Source organism: Acipenser ruthenus, unplaced genomic scaffold (genome assembly GCF_902713425.1).
Source record: "Acipenser ruthenus unplaced genomic scaffold, fAciRut3.2 maternal haplotype, whole genome shotgun sequence".
Taxonomy (NCBI): domain Eukaryota; kingdom Metazoa; phylum Chordata; class Actinopteri; order Acipenseriformes; family Acipenseridae; genus Acipenser; species Acipenser ruthenus.
Window position 1 is genome coordinate 1 of NW_026708458.1, and position 16,586 is coordinate 16,586.

The 16,586-nt window shown below is 42.9% G+C and overlaps 1 long non-coding RNA gene across 1 annotated transcript; it reads right to left on the reverse strand.

Annotated features, from left to right (window-relative positions):
• Positions 1–684: 684 nt before the first annotated feature.
• On the reverse strand, positions 685–3,181 carry LOC131733194 (uncharacterized). The gene is made up of 2 exons (XR_009326102.1): positions 2,526–3,181; positions 685–1,871 (listed from the first exon to the last, which is right to left on the reverse strand). It is a non-coding gene; the product is annotated as an uncharacterized LOC131733194 (long non-coding RNA).
• Between the last annotated feature and the right edge of the window lie 13,405 nt (positions 3,182–16,586).

Genomic DNA, 16,586 nt, shown 5'->3' on the forward strand with positions numbered 1-16,586 from the left:
CCTGGGCTCTTCCATGTTTTAACGTGTTTTTATGTGTGCGTCAAATGAAAGATCAGGTTCAAAAATCACACCCAAGTTGCACGATGATGCTTTTGGGCTAACGGTGTGTCCAGCAACGTTGATGTCAGAAAATGTCAATTTATCACTGAGTTTTTTAGGCCCCAGGATTAAAACCTCTGTTTAGTCTGAATTTAGCATAAATTATTTGGGGGGATCCAACTGTATAGTGGCACATACCCACTTGGCATACTAGAACATGCAGGTTGTTCCTCGGTCTCTATTTCTAGACCTTCAACAGGCTCTTCCATAGCAGATGGAGAATCCTCTTCCTGAGTAACAATAGTGTCATCACTGGGACTATCAGTGGGGTAAAAATCACTACCAGAGTCAGATGGAATCTTGGAGTGTGACTCAGGGTCACTGTCAGTTACCATCAGCACCCTAGTCACCTCTCTGAAGAATCTTTTGTGTGACAGCTTTAGGCAACAAACATCTAATGGATTTACTAGAGGAATGGAGTATATGAGAAAAATGGGTAATGTTTTTTAATAAGTGTTGGCAAATATATAACAAAATGATTTATATCTATCTCTCTCTCTCTACACACACATATATATATATTGTAAAAGGTTGTTTGGTGTGGAAGCCTAACTGGCAGTATAAGAGGCGACACTGACACAGAGGTGTGGGTTTAACCTGGGCAGGCTTTTATTTTTCACGGCAACACACAGTGTATTTGTAGCAATAAAAATAAACAAAAACCAAAATAACACCTGCCCACTTGGGCCCTCGCTCACTTCTTGATCCCTGTCTATCCTTGCAGAGGCTAAGCCCTGTGCAAATAAAAATGACTGCAGTGTGTAGTAAAAATAAAATAAAATACTGCAGTGTGTAGTAAAATTACTGCAGTACAAAAACCACCCTACTGGAGAACTAAACAAAAATAGTTCCAGTCTCAGATCTTCCTGGTTGGTACAGGTTCCTGCCACACCCTTTCAAAAGTGACCTCCACAAAGGTAAGTACAGGTTTTAAAGGTGCATTTATAATCCAAACCCAGGACTGGGCTGTAACTGTTACTTTGTTCCCTTCCAGGTGTTTCAGGTACGTTCTCCAGGTTTTACTTCCCTCCACACAAGAGGAAAGGTGTCCAGTCTGGCCCACACAAGGACATCAGGTACATAGAGGTCGTAATGATAGTTACACAGTCCTGTATTTCAAATAAATGAAGCGTCTGTTTCTTTTTCTTTCAAGGTTAGCAGGAGACCTCTGCTGGTGGAAGAAGGAATGGACACTAGCTGGACCAGCAGTATCCATGCTGGCGTTATACACCACGACTAAAAATGAAATTACACAGTCTGTGTCATGTGTTTCCTTTATCAGTGCTTGAGCACACAGTTCAAAAGTAAGCAGATAGGTCTCTAGGTAACTAATACTGCTGTTTGTAATCCACGCACAGGCAAATCCACACAGTGCTCTTTCACGTTGCCTACTGGTGCTGTGTGGCAAAGTGGTAATGACGTGCAGGTGAGTGCAGTGCAGAAGAATCACACAGACAGACGTTGGTACAGGTGCAAGGGTGTTTATTTATTTTTGTAAATGTCCAGAGCCTCAAGGCAAAACCTGTAAATGATAATAGTGCTGGAAGTGATACAGCGGCGTGTATCACTTCTAATTTATAATCCCGCGGGTTTGACCCGCAACCCCAAAGTCCCGTTCCGACACCCACACTAAACACGAACACAAAAGACAGTGCGTGATTCAAGTGCTAAAAGGTGCAAACACAAAGACAGTTGGTAGTGAAAGGTGAGTGGTGAAGTCCGGGTTTTTCGCTGGCCTGCGGCTGCAGCTCCGGATCGTGCTCAGTAATCCTCTGTGACAAATAACACACAAGACACACAGTGTTAATACACAGACACAGAACACTCACGGTTTCCTCACAGTACGGGCTCCTTCTCGGTTATTTAACTTAACCATATGCAAAGGAACAGATCACTCAAGCCATGCCCCCTATTTATACCCTTGCCCATGACCCCGAGGTTAACGAGCGCATCCGCTCCTCCAGTCCTCGGATGCCACGCCGCTTACCGTCTGGGTCACTGAGCTCGGGTGCCATGGCTCCGCCCCCTTCCGAACTGACCGACTTCCATCTACCCTACGGAATAAATTGTCGTGCCATTTCATTAAGGGTATTCTGTTCCTCGTATACCGTGCTCTCACAGGTCGAGAGGGAGATCTAACACTAAGACTCATTCGATCTCTGTCACATGCTGTAATTACAGTTGGTCTTAAAAATGCCTTGCACTGCAACTGCACTGCAAGTTGCAGTTATTTAAACCAGTCCGTCGGCAATTTGAAGCAAGATCATGCAGGCTAGAGAAGTGAGCGTTGCTTCCACACAGGTAAGTTTAACACTGTGCTAAATATACAACAAATCGAATCTCCGGCAAGAGGTCCACACACTACATTACTCTTAAACTTCCACCACAATCTTGCACACAGCTCAATTGTAATACGTTGTACTCACTGATCGCTGGGTTTGCTCGTACTCCACTCGCTGTTTTTAAAAACTCACTCCGCGGTTACTGCTCTGCACAATCCTGCTGCAATCTCCAATCTTTATTTAAATGTTCCTCCGGGTGAGTCTGCCCCGTCCTCAACCAGCCCCGACACCCACACTTGTATACTGTGTGGGTTTCTTAGCAGTGCTTACAAAGGTACCACGAAATGTTCCTGTAAGGGCAACTGAGAAAGCCAGCACCTCTGCTCACTTTTTTTCTTAAGTAACAAAAATTATTCTCTGCCAAACACGAACTACTTTAGATGTGTAATGGCTTTTGTATAGAATACTAACCTTAGGTTTAGGGTCTCGGTGTTGGGAGAGGATTATTAATTGTTTTATTAACAATAATATGGTGTCTACTTAAATCGCGGTAAATTTCCGTATTTTTCACGGGTATGTTGCGGAATAAAATTAGGATTTTGCGGACATTTCGCGGACCTGTTTAAACATTAAATAAACCTAAGCAGACAGTATTTCAGAACACTATAAAGCCTAAAAATTGTGGTACTTACTTCCTTAATAAAACAGAGTGCTGTCACTTGTTAAAGGCAAGCATGCAGCATCCCTCTGTAGTTGACTTGCCCATATATTGAGACTGCACGTTCTGCATCCACTGAATTGGTTGGAAGTTAAGGCAAAGCTTTGCCAAGTTATACAGATGTGGAAATCGATTAGAAACAGCCCAAAAACTCGGTTACACAAGGGCATCTGGCATACTTTAATAAAGGCAATGTATGAAGCACATTTGTTGTCATATTATTTGTCCAATCCAATATTTTATTTTATTAGTACCGAGTCAAAACATAGAGAACGAACGTGGCTATTCGGGTCTAAAATTCCAACTGTGAAAAAGTAAGCAGCAGGTTGAATCGAGGTGGCTGTGCTGGATCGTTTTAGTACTGATTTAACTTGCAGACAGGAATACTTTTTGTCTGCGCTGACTTTCCAGTTTGGTTTCTGAAAGCTGTTTATTTTACGTTCTGTTTAGCATCCTCTGTAGTAGCCTTTTGTTTAATGTGTGATTCTGAAGCTAAATAGCGATCGATCGTACTTTTTCCAAAGACACATTAAGATATGCAAAACAATTACCTCAGTCTGCATGTACAGTTTCTCTGGGAAATATCTTGCAATGGTCATCAGCCAAAATATACTTTGTCCCACCCCCTACTGCACAGTACAGATCACATAAAAGCAGTAAAGACGCACTGATAGGCTGATTAAAACATTTTCATTTAAATAGTAAACAAGAACGTTAACGGCTTTGGATAATTTTTTTGTGTAAATGTTATTTGTGGACGTTTTTTGTTTGTTTGTTTTTTGCGTAAGTGGAATGCACACATGACGGTGAAGGAATATAAAAGGGCTGTCTACAGAAGGAAGACACGTAGTTTGAGTCGCTTGCGTTGTGCAGTAGTTCATTTAAACAATGTTTTTTCCCTCTCCGTACTTGTTTGTATGCATTGGCCCCTAAGAGGTGAATTTTGCGGTAACCCATCAATATCACGATGTCCGCGAAATCGCGATTTGGGTAGAACCCTAATGATAACCAATCAGAATGCAATGTCCTGACAGGAACATTTGTTGGTACCTTTATAAGGACAGCGGGTTCCTTATATTCCCCATCCTTCCCGCTGCCAAGTCACCTGACTTTTTATTTCCTCTGGGATTCTGGGAAATTGAGTTCTCTTTTCCTACTGCATTGTTTACATGGACGATCGTCTGAGTTTTGTACTGAATGTCCCAGTTTTGTACATTAAGAACATAAGAACATAAAGTTTACAAACGAGAGGAGGCCATTCATCCCATCTTGCTCGTTTGGTTGTTAGTAGCTTATTGATCCCAGAATCTCATCAAGCAGCTTCTTGAAGGATCCCAGGGTGTCAGCTTCAACAACATTACTGGGGAGTTGGTTCCAGACCCTCACAATTCTCTGTGCAAAAAGTGCCTTCTATTTTCTGTTCTGAATGCCCCTTTATTTAATCTCCATTTGTGACCCCTGGTCCTTGTTTCTTTTTTAGGTCAAAAAAGTCCCCTGGGTCGACACTGTCTATACCTTTTAGGATTTTGAATGCTTGATGAAGACATTGTCTAGATGAAGACATATCTGAGTCAACATAAACTCCTAGGTTTTTTCATAGATTCCTTCTTCAATTCTCCCATATGATATTTATAATGCACATTTTTAATGCCTGCGTGCAGTACGTTACACATTTCTCTATTAAATGTAATTTGCCATGTGTCTGCCCAGCTCTGAATGCTGTCTAGATCATTTTGAATGACCTTTGCTGCTGCAACAGTGTTTGCCACTCCTCCTATTTTTGTGTCGTCTGCAAATTTGACGAGTTTGCTTACTATACCAGAATCTAAATCATTAATGTAGATTAGGAATAGCAGAGGACCTAATACTGATCCCTGTGGTACACCACTGGTTACCTCATTCCATTTTGAGGTTTCTCCTCTAATCAGTACTTTCTGTTTTCTAACCACTCCTTAATCCATGTGCATGTATTTCCTTGAATCCCTACTGCATTCAGTTTGAGGTAATTAATAAAAATATATATGATAATGTATTTGTTTACGCTTATATTTTTCTGCAAAATTTTGCATAACGGCAATTTAAGAAAACGAGATTGCTATATTTTTATTAGTATTATTTTTTTATGTGTTTTTACATCAAAGTAGTTTTGCAAGGTCAACAATTTGTTTACTTTTAAGCTTTTTTTTAACCCAAAAAATTAATTTGTTCCTTATTAGGAAACATAGAGGCAGGGAAATTTCACAACACGCGCATGTTTTCACTTGTATATGTTGTGTAATTTCCGGCTTCTATGTTGCTCAATAAAGAACAAGAGACCGAATTCTGTTCAACACTCTGCAAAACAAAATAGTTTGCCAGGGTGTGTTATTTCCTCAAGATATCATACCTTTAAACTCGCTCTGCATATATTTGAGACACAGCAAATGTGTTTCTGTGAGGATTCATACTGCTCAAACTGATAACAGTATATTAAATGTTAATGAGACTCAATTTATAACACTGGCTGTGTTTACATGCTGGTAAATAAGTCATACAGTAAGAACATAAGAACATTCCCAAATCTTCACCACGTGGGCATTTTATTTGATTACATTTTTGTATAGAACTAATTGAAATGACTGCAGTGAAAGAAAAAACAAACTAGTCCTTTTTACTCACAGTCTTTGAACCGGGAAAACAGGATTTTTAGGTGAAAATTCAGTAGAGCAAATTTCTGGTCTGTGTGGATCCGATTCCTGCGTAGCTTCAGCAGCACAGCACGAGTCTGGTCTGTGTGGAACCGATTTCCACGTAGCCTCAGCAGCACAGCGTGAGTCTGGTCTGTATGGATCCGATTCCCGTGTAGCTTCAGCAGCACAGCGCGAGTCTGGTCTGTGTGGATCCGTTTCCCGCACAGCTTCAGCATCACAGCGCGAGTCTGGTCTGTGTGGATCCGATTCCAGCGTAGCTTCAGCAGCACAGCGCGAGTCTGGTCTGTGTGGATCTGATTCCCACGTAGCTTCAGCAGCACAGCGCGAGTCTGGTCTGTATGGATCCGATTCCTGCGTAGCTTCAGCAGCACAGCGTTAGTCTGGTCTGTGTGGATCCGATTCCAGCGTAGCTTCAGCAGCACAGCGTGAGTCTGGTCTGTGTGGATCCGATTCCAGCGTAGCTTCAGCAGCACAGCGCGAGTCTGGTCTGTGTGGATCTGATTCCAGCGTAGCTTCAGCAGCACAGCGCGAGTCTGGTCTGTGTGGATCCGATTCCAGCGTAGCTTCAGCAGCACAGCGCGAGTCTGGTCTGTGTGGATCTGATTCCAGCGTAGCTTCAGCAGCACAGCGCGAGTCTGGTCTGTGTGGATCCGATTCCAGCGTAGCTTCAGCAGCACAGCGCGAGTCTGGTCTGTGTGGATCTGATTCCAGCGTAGCTTCAGCAGCACAGCGCAAGTCTGGTCTGTGTGGATCTGATTCCCGTGTAGCTTCAGCATCACAGCGCGAGTCTGGTCTGTGTGGATCCGATTCCCACGTCGCTTCAGCAGCACAGCGTGAGTCTGGTCTGTGTGGATCCGATTCCCGTGTAGCCTCAGCAGCACAGCGCGAGTCTGGTCTGTGTGGATGCGATTCCTGCGTAGCTTCAGCAGCACAGCGCGAGTCTGGTCTGTGTGGATCCGATTCCAGCGTAGCCTCAGCAGCACAGCGCGAGTCTGGTCTGTGTGGATCTGATTCCTGCGTAGCTTCAGCCGCACAACACAAGTCTGGTCTGTGTGGATCCGATTTCCACGTAGCCTCAGCAGCACAGCGTGAGTCTGGTCTGTATGGATCCGATTCCCGTGTAGCTTCAGCAGCACAGCGTGAGTCTGGTCTGTGTGGATCTGATTCCTGCGTAGCTTCAGCCGCACAACACAAGTCTGGTCTGTGTGGATCCGATTTCCACGTAGCCTCAGCAGCACAGCGTGAGTCTGGTCTGTATGGATCCGATTCCCGTGTAGCTTCAGCAGCACAGCGCGAGTCTGGTCTGTGTGGATCCGTTTCCCGCATAGCTTCAGCAGCACAGCGCGAGTCTGGTCTGTGTGGATCTGATTCCAGCGTAGCTTCAGCAGCACAGCGCAAGTCTGGTCTGTGTGGATCCGATTCCAGCGTAGCTTCAGCAGCACAGCGCGAGTCTGGTCTTGGTATACAAGTAGCAGAGGGTACAAACTGAATTAATCGCTGTTTTAGATTTAAAGACAGTTTCCCACCGAGCCAAATCGCAGCCTTTAGCTCTTCGTCTTTTTATTTATTTCTTTAATTATGCTGTGTCATTGAGTTGGTCTTGAATCTGGAATGCTAACAGAATGTACTCTACACAGCTTCACAGGTCGCCAACTCCCCTTCTCTAACTTTCCTTCCCTTTTTACGTTGCTTTTATTTTCAGCATGCATTTCAGCATAGTAGCACAAGGGGAACTGTAGTTCTTTCAAAACGAGGCTGTATTAAAGTCTATGAACATTTTGTAGTTCAGCAACAGCAAAATAAAATGAAATGCAGTTATAATTAAAATGTTTTCAAAATAATAACACAACAATTTACAAGTCCCCCAAATTGGGAGGAGACTACACAAGTAACAGTGAAAACAAAAATAAGAGTTTAGACCAAGTGCAGGATACAATAAAAAAAAGAATGACTGCACTGGAATTATCAAATCCAATTTTATTTATAAAGCACCTTTCATGGCATGCCATCCCAAGGTGCTTTTAACAAGAAAAAGGACATTCGGAAGTACATTTAGTAGTAAAAAGGATTCACTGATATTTAAGTTTGTAATGCTGTAGGATATGATGGATTCCTCAGAGAAAGGGAGTCTCCCTCCCGGCCTTACACCCACATTATGTAGCATGGGAAAAACATAGACCCTTTGGGCAGAATTACATACAATGGCTCTCAAAAGTATTCAACCCCTTTGGACTTTTCCACATTTTATTGTGTTTTATTGTGCAACCAATTGTCTTTAGAAGTCACATAATTAGTTGAATGGAGTCCACCTGTGTGCAATTAAAGTGTTTCACATGATTTCAGGTTAAATACACCTCTCTGGGAGGTCCCACAGATGGTTAGTACATTTCCTAACAAAAACTACATCATGAAGGCGGAGGAACATTCAAAGCAAATCCGGAATAAGGTTCTTCAAAAGCACCAATCAGGTGTAGGATATAAGAACATTTCTAAGGCATTGAATATCCCCCGGAGCACAGCAAAGTCCATTATTAAGAAATGGAGAGAATATGGCACAACTGTGAATCTGTCTAGAACAGGCCGTCCTCAAAAACTGAGTATCCGGGCGAGAAGGGCACTAGTCAGGGAGGCCACCAAGAGGCCTATGGCAACTCTAAAGGAGTTACAGTCTTCCATGGCTGAGCTAGGAGACACTGTGCATACAGCAACAATAGCCCGGGTGCTTCACAAAACTGGCATTTATGGGAGAGTGGCAAAAAGAAAGCCATTGTTGAAAAAAAACTCACATCAAATCTCGGGTGGAGTTTGCCAGAAGGCATGTGGGAGACTCTGAGACCAAATGGAAGAAGATTCTATGGTCTGATGAGACCAAAATGGAGCTTTTGGGCTTCAACGCTAAGCGCTATGTCTGGCGCAAGCCTAACACTGCACATCATCCTGAGAACACCATCCCTACCGTGAAGCATGGTGGTGACAGCATCATGCTATGGGGATGCTTCTCTGCGTCAGGACCTGGAAAGCTCGTGAAGATAGAAGGCAAAATGGATGCAGCAAAGTACAGAGAAATCCTGGAGGAAAACCTGCTGAAGTCTGCAAGAGACCTGGGACTTGGGAGAAGATTCATCTTCCAGCAGGACAATGACCCCAAACATACAGCCAAAGCCACACTGGAGTGGCTTAAAAACAAAAAGGTCAATGTCCTGGAGTGGCCCAGTCAAAGCAATTTTGTAAAGAAGAATGGGCAAAAATTGGAGTGTCCAGATGTGTAAAGCTGGAAAAGACTTATCCAAATAGACTCATGGCTGTAATTGCTGCCAAAGGTGCCTCTACCAAATATTGACTCAAGGGGGTAAATACTTATGCAATCAATTATTTTCTGTTTTGTATTTGTAATAATCTAGAACAATTTGTAGATTTTATTTTTCACTTTGACATTATGGACTTTTTTGTGTTGATCAGTGGCAAAAACTCCTAATTAAATCCATTTTGATTCCATGTTGTAATACAATAAAATGTGGAAAAGTCCAAGGGGGATGAATACTTTTGAGAGCCACTGTAGGTTTGGGCAGAATTACGTAGGCCCTATATTGGCACCCGATGTCGGGCCAACTTAACCGTACAATGTAGGGCCTACATAGGGCTGCCATATAGGTGCAGTGGTGCCCGCAGCCGTACGCACGTTACGCACTGTGCATACCATTGGATCTTAATATTTAAGTAATCTTGTGCGATCCGCAGACGGATATTGTATTTATGAAGCGTTCAGCTAATGCCTTACCTGGTTTGTTGAATACTGACAGGGGCGGAGTTGAGAGGAAGGGGAGTGTTGGTGTGTGGAGAGGAGATTAAAAAAAGAAAGCTGATCGATGAGAAGTGTGACGAACGATTATTTAGAATATATAGAGACAGTTATTTATTATTGTTTATTAATTTGGCATGGTCCGCGGCGGGAAGTGGTCTTTTTTATTTTAAGCTTTTCAAATAGTACAATATGAGCAAACGGAAGCAAGTGAGTTTATTTGATGCCTGCTTCAAAAAAGTGCTTTCTTCTGATGATCAGAGCAGGAAGGGTGAATCGGATCAAAATAACAATATTAGAACAAGTACCGAACCGTCTGTTTCAGGGACTTTCAGAAGTGAGATTTTCAGTACTGAAAAGATGGCAGGACCAGCATTCAGTGCAAGTACTAGTAGTATATCTGAGGTTGAAGATGTACAAGATATTGGCCTTGTCAGTGCAGATGCACTTAAAACGGCACCCGACGCAATAAAATTAAGTGCTTTACGAAACCGGTTTCAGCCAAAAAAGGGATGGACAGCACCATTCCGCTGTATTTTTGAAAATAAACGACGAGTCCCAGATGAATTCTTTGACGAGGCCTTATATCCAACATTGTGGTACAGTGAAGCAAAGGATGGTGTGTTTTGTGTTGCCTTATCATATTTTCATCTGGTACTACGATCACAGCCTCTTGGGACTGGAGCAACACAAAGAAAATCATTACAAAGCATCTTACAACACAAGCGCGTCTGAGTGCTCAAATACGTGCTGCTGAATGTTTACGTGTTTGTGATAACAAGCAACAGTCCATAATTTCATCTTTGAATAAAGCCCACCAGAACGCAGTAAGTCAGCTCTGAGAGCAATTGTAGATTTCAATCAGGGGTCACACCGACGAGCGCAGCAACTTCAGAGCTTTTTTCAGCTGTTTGAGGCGCTTGAAAACGTACCTGCGCAGCACCATGTCAGAGACGCGACTCACCAGACTAGCACTGATGAACATGCACCACGATGTGGCGATCGACAGTGAGAAAGTGTTGCGGGACTTTGATGCAACGGGAACTCGAAGAATTCCTCTGCTCTTTCAGGATTGACCAAGGTAAAAATACATTTATAGTTCTATTAATATTACAATGAAAAACATATTATTATTATTATTATTATTATTATTATTATTACACCGTGTAACAATTTTTTTTTTTTTGGTTCCTGGGTAGTAAGTGTTATTTCCTAATTGCTTATGCCTCAAAAGTATAGAAAATGACCACTCAAGCAATTGCTACTTCTGCATGGTGGACCCTTCCAAGCGGACCGAGTTTTCTGTGGGGAGGAACAACGTCAAGTGGGAGCAACTTCTAAATCTTTTGTAGTCATTTTTGTATTACTTTAGTATAAATACATGTTAATTTGGATTCATATGTTGTTTTTTTCTGACTTTATGTGAATGAAAAGACACAAATTCGCCCGTTTTCTCATTGGAAATAGGTAAATTTCAAAATATCACTGTCCCGGTCACAAAAGCAAAGTTTGTGGGGAATAATAGCCATTTTCTATACTTTTGAGGCATAAGCAATTAGAAAATAACACTTACTACCCAGGAACAAAAATTGTGTTACATAGTGTTATTATTATAATTGCACAATTTTTTGCTACAACATGCATGTTTAGTTAAATGGGATGAGTAAAAATTACATTAGTGATTGTAAAAGTAATTAGAAATGTATGATTTGTGGTTTCCCCTCTGGTTGAAGTATATATTTCAAATAGATTTATGTATACTTTTTATTGTTGTAGTATGCTATTTGTTTTACCGTTCAGTATTTTATGCGATGTCGGTGTGATTCAGTTTTGCGTACCATGTGAAATATTTCTGGGGGCGCCCCTGTATAGGTGCTATCTGGGTAGACCTCGGAACGTAGTAAGAAAGCAGAAGCAAACAAATTGCATTACAAAAACTGTATTTAGCAACTTGCCAAAGGCATATTATACAGCATCAATATTGCTGTTAAAGTTTCATTTTATTATCACAACAAGTATCAGCGTGATCTCTCACTGGGAGGGACAGCTGATGAACTTTAATGAGACTGAACCTGTAAAGGGAAAAACGCTCAAAGCACTTACCTGCACAAGATGGTTCATGTCCAGGGAGTATGGAGGATAATTTGTGCCAAAATGAATTAAATTTAAAATGAGATAACTATAGAAATAAATAATAAATAAATTAAAATAAAATTATATATATATATATATATATATATATATATATATATATATATATATATATATATATTGACTTCGTTTTTACTTATTGTTTTTGGTTGGTGCAGACAATGAGAGAATGAGAGACAATGAGAGAATCGATGATCTTCTAAATGTGCCTGTTTCTGGATTGTGCAGGGGGCTTGCAGTGAGTCGAGAAAACTAGAACAATCGTCTGGAGTGTGACATCGCCTGTATACCTGGGCTCTTCCATGTTTTAACGTGTTTTTATGTGTGTGTCAAATGAAAGATCAGGGTCAAAAATCACACCCAAGTTGTGTGATAATGCTTTTGGGCTAACGGTGTGTCCAGCAACGTTGATGTCAGAAAATGTCAATTTATCACTGAGTTTTTTAGGCCCCAGGATTAAAACCTCTGTTTAGTCTGAATTTAGCATAAATTATCGGGGGGCATCCAACTGTATAGTGGCACATACCCTCTTGGCCTACTAGAACATGCAGGTTGTTCCTCTGTCTATTTCTAGACCTCCACAAAGGTAAGTACAGGTTTTAAAGGTGCATTTATAATCCAAACCCAGGACTGGGCTGTAACTGTTACTTTGTTCCCTTCCAGGTGTTTCAAGTACGTTCTCCAGGTTTCACTTCCCTCCACACAAGAGGAAAGGTGTCCAGTCTGGCCCGCACAAGGACATCAGGTACATAGAGGTTGTAATGATAGTTACACAGTCCTGTATTTCAAATAAATGAAGCATCTGTTTCTTTTTCTTTCAAGGTTAGCAGGAGACCTCTGCTGGTGGAAGAAGGAATGGACACTAGCTGGACCAGCAGTATCCATGCTGGCGTTATACACCACGACTAAAAATGAAATTACACAGTCTGTGTCATGTGTTTCCTTTATCAGTGCTTGAGCACACAGTTCAAAAGTAAGCAGATAGGTCTCTAGGTAACTAATACTGCTGTTTGTAATCCACGCACAGGCAAATCCACAGAGTGCTCTTTCACGTTGGTCTTAAAAATGCCTTGCAGTTATTTAAACCAGTCCGTCTGCATTTTGAAGCAAGATCATACAGGCTAGAGGAGTGAGCGTTGCTTCCACACAGGTAAGTTTAACACAGTGCTAAATATACAACAAATCGAATCTCCGGCAAGGGGTCCACACACTACATTGCTCTTAAACTTCCACCACAATCTTGCACACAGCTCAGTTGTGATAATACGTTGTACTCACTGATCGCTGGGTTTGCTCGTACTCCACTCGCTGTTTTTAAAAACTCACTCCGCGGTTACTGCTCTGCACAATCCTGCTGCAATCTCCAAGCTTTATTTAAGAACTTAAGAAAGTTTACAAACAAGAGGAGGTCATTCAGCCCATCTTGCGCGTTTGGTTGTTAGCAGCTTATTGATCCCAGAATCTCATCAAGCAGCTTCTTGAAGGATCCCAGGGTGTTAGCTTCAACAACATTACTGGGGAGTTGGTTACATACCCTCACAATTCTCTGTGTAAAAAAGTGCCTCCTATTTTCTGTTCTGAATGCCCCTTTATCTGATCTCCATTTGTGACTCCTGGTCCTTGCAATCTTCTGGCTCCTGCTGCTGCACTTTTGCAACATGAGAGCTTCAACTCGCCGAATTGTGACATCTAAATACTACAGGCTCCTCTTCTAGACCTAGGCTCCTCTTCTAGACCAGGCTCCTCTTCTAGACCTTATATCATCACTAACTGTTCTAAAGCTAATGTTTTATACATAGTCAAGGATTTTAATCGCAATAACCAAATATATGCTACCCTGCTTCACTGAAGCCAATAGTTTCAATTCCAATCACAACCTCTAGATGGCAGCATAACACCACAAGCTCTATATAATTTAAGCTGATTTGCTATTGCTGCGAATCTTGCACACTCCAAACTTTCTATCAATTCCTGCAGTTTGTTGTCATTCCAAGGGATTCTCAGTACCCTCCTGAATTTTTCAAATCCAAACCTCTCCCCTCGAGGACCTCGTCATGAAGATAAGCTTATCAGCTTTCTGAGATGTTAAGAATCCACCGTCACATTAATTTCCAGCTTCCCTGCATCAGGCCATTCCTGCAACCTTCTTGTTCCCGGATTTGCACTTCCTCATTTGCCCCCAACTTCATCAAGGCACTTAATATAACTTTCAAAGTCCATTTCATTCAATTTGAGCTACCAGTCACATACAGAAACTATGTGCTACGATTATCAACATTTCAGTCAAGCGTCCTCCTACCCCACAATAGACAATACACTCTTAGACAGCTCCTGATCAAATCAATAGGTTTTGCAGCAGCCTCCGAGCAATGCATTCCCATCCTCTCAGGTTCTGCAGCGGCCTTAGATCTATGCATTCTTCATCTCTGCCCAAAGGCAGCCCCATCTCCGACATCATCTAAAAACGCCTTAACTCTCAAATACCAATTCTCAGCAGCTCTCTGCTCTCTACAGCAAGCCACTGCACACTACTGACAGCATTCCATCGTCTACTCCCTCAGATCTCTGCCCGTTCAGCAGATCTTGCCTCTACTGTTAATATCTCCTCATTACAGCAAATCTCCGCTGCCTCTTCAGATCTGCTCACTATTGCAGCATGCAAAAGTGGCTTTAGTTTACTGTTTAAATCTGCAACTGCTCTCCTCTAGAGCTTCCAACGCTCCAGCTTTCCACTACATGGCCACACCCTTAGCCCCAGCGACCAAATTTTCATTTACCACTGGATGGAAAACATTTACAACTTTCTGCACTCAAAACAAAATACATCCCATTCCGATTTAATGAGCAACGGATTCTAGCCTCCATCGCCCATGCAAGGGATTCTCTTCACTTAGCCACTACCGTTAAAGCCTACATCTCTGGAATTCAGTATTTCATCTCCGTCCCTTCTCCAACACTCCTATCCATCCCATCAGTTTGCTGACACTCAGAGGGACCCCCCCCCCTCCTGGCTCCCTATATCAATAGACATCCTTCACTCTTTAATATCTACCCTCAGAAAAAGCTGCTCTGTCTATGCAATGACCTGACCATGGAAGTATTATGTCTAACTGCTCTTGTGAAGCACTTCCTCTGCAGGACTCCTGAAGGAACAGAGTGCACCCTGTGAATTTACCGTGACAACACCAGTGATTTACCGGTTTAAAAAAAAAAAAAAAGCAAGTGTTACCAGGACGTCAAGGGCTATACAATGGATAGACTCGGAGCATTAAGCCATTTCAACGATGAGGTTTTGTGAACCATTCCGTGCACCCAGATACTGGACTTTGGGCCAGCTGTAGTAATTTTACTACAGAATACTTCACCTTGCAGTAAAAAAAAAAAGTTAACCATGCCCAGTGTTAAACATGGTGGAGGTTGTGTGATGGTCCGCAAGTTTCACAGCCTGGTCCCAGAAGCAGACCCCAACCCGTGGCAAGTTCCTCCTTTCAATCAGCTGGTGTTCCACTAAACTCCACACTCTCCAGCCTCCTCCAGTCAGCCTGCAGCTTCAGGGAGAATTGCCTTCGCCCCTTCCACTCGCTCTTCTTATTCTACTGCCTGGTCTTCCTTCACCACATTCTGTGCCCAGATTCGTAGCTCTCTCACCATCTATAACCTTCAGCACCTCCTTGCCTTTATGACAGACCTCAGGCTATCCCTTAACCTGGCCCCTTCCTCCATCAGGAATTATCTCTCAGGTATCCAGCATCAGTTCCTCCTCCACCCCCCCCCCCCCCACCCCCCCTCCTTTCAATCCTGGAGGTCCGTCAGAGTCTCACATCCTCCTCTCCATCAAGACAACCAACCTCATCGGAATCTCCAGTTTCCCAGCCACCAGCCTGCGGCACTTTGACCTCACTCAAGTCCTCCTATTCATCAGGACTTCAAAAACAGACAGTTACATCAAGATCCAGAAGTTCCGCAACCTGGTCCCAGGAGCAGACCCCAACCCTCGGCTCGTACCACCCTTCAGGAAGACAATATTCAACTGAATAACTCTCTCTCCGGCCTCCTTCAATCAGCACGTGGATTCATGGAGTACGCTCTTGCCCCATCTACCTGTTCTTCCTACTCGACTGCCTGGTCTTCATTTACTCACATTTGCGAGCAAAAACAGATCTCTCATACTTCTTTCAACCTACAGCACCTCCTTGCCTTCATCACTCACCTCAGGCTGTCTCTACGTTTAGCCCCCTCCTCTATTTAGATGCTACCTAGCGGGCATTCAGTATCAATTTCGCCTTCAATCTATCTCCTCTCGTCCATTCTAGAGATGGCGGATCTCTAGAGAGAACGCTCAGATGCATGGAGAAAAGCCTGCTCCCATCCTCTCCATCAAGTTAACCAATCTCTACAGACCTTCTCCTTTGTCTCATCACTGCTCTCCAGCAAGGATGCTTCAACCTATTCAACGACATCATCATGGAAACCCTGTGCCTGACCACCGCCTTTGGATTTCTCCACTGTGCAGAATTCTCAACTCCATCAACTTCCAGCTTCCCAGCTCTAGGCCTCAAGTGCTCCGATCTCTCTCAAATCCCCGGAAACCACTTTATCCTCCACATCAGATCTTCAAAAAACGGTCCATTTAAGCCAAGGATTCCGTGTCTTCCGTCGGATCCCCTCTTCATCGACAGCTCCAGATCTATACTTACGAGACACTGGTTCTCATCCCGTTTATGCACCCTCTTGTCACGGATCGGACTTTCTTCAAACTATTTCTCCCCCCATTCATTCTGGATCGGAGCAGTTGCCTCCGTGGCCAGGGCAGGAATCAATCAACACTTGATTAAGTCTATGGGGTG